A 1,166-nucleotide genomic window follows, 5' to 3' on the forward strand; every position below is an offset into this window, starting at 1 on the left:
AAACGCTCCTGGGGGGAAAGGACAGTCACATTCTCAATGGTGTCAAAGAGCTTCTGGGCTCCGCACCCGTTGCACCCCAGTCCTCCTGAAAGGTACTTGTCGCTATAGCGGCTTTTGTAGTTTGAAACGCACTCCAGGCTTTCAATAAGCTTATAGCTGTTTTAGAATTATGCTTGTAAATGATTGCTTCTCGTGGTTTGCTATTTCTGTACCCAGAGCTTGACTCAAAAACAAAACAAAACAAAAACAAACAAACAAACAAAAAAAACCCCTATAAATATATGGCTTAAAATTGAGCTTTGTAAATGTGTCTTTTCTTTGTTAAGATGGAAAACATTGCTTTAAATGACTAGGAGTAAAATACAGATAGCAAATTTAGAAGACATTAGCAACCTATCTTTCCTGCCATCCCCTCCCCCCATTTGGCAAGTCAATTTAATTAGGAACTAATCTTCACTATGAAACTATGAGACAGTTACCATAGTATGAAATCCTTCCGGCTTGGCAACACCACCACTTTGTTGCAACATTTTGAGCTATTACACTACTACGAAAAGATCGATTTTTTACATGAATTTAAAAACCAAAACAAAACAGTCCCCCACCCCCGCCCCAGGCAACCCACAACTTAATGAAAGTTGCTCTACAAGCGCTAAGCTTGAGAACTTTGAACTACTTGCGGGGGAAGAAAAGCTCTAGGGCCAAGCGTCTCCGGTTACACCCACCTAGCCTTCTTCTCTAGCAGTATGTGCGCGCGCGTGATTGTGCACGCGACTGTGTGCGTGTGCGTACTCCTGCCCGCAGACCCTGACCCGCTGCGCAGGCCTCGCGGGCTCAGCCTCGGGCTTCCCCCGCGCGGGGGCGGACTCCGCGGGTATCCCCGACCAACTAGGACAGGGACCTTCGTGCGCGCCCCTGTGCTGCTGTGGGCACCATTTTCTGCTGTGCTCGGGACAGGCACATAAAAGGGAAGGCGGCTGGGCCACGGATGTCCCGGTTCCCTCAGATGCCCTGGCCACAGGTTTATTATTACAGTAGGGTTGCGCCGCCTCTCCCTGGCGGGCCGCCTCCGCGCCTGGCACGCCCCCAAACCGCCGCCTCCGCCTCCTTATTTGTCTGCAAAGCCGCCGCGCGGCTAGGCGGAGAAACCCGCCAGAGTGTGCGCT

This window comes from Acomys minous, assembly GCF_964271855.1.
Source record: "Acomys minous genome assembly, chromosome: 4".
Taxonomy (NCBI): Eukaryota; Metazoa; Chordata; class Mammalia; order Rodentia; family Muridae; genus Acomys; species Acomys minous.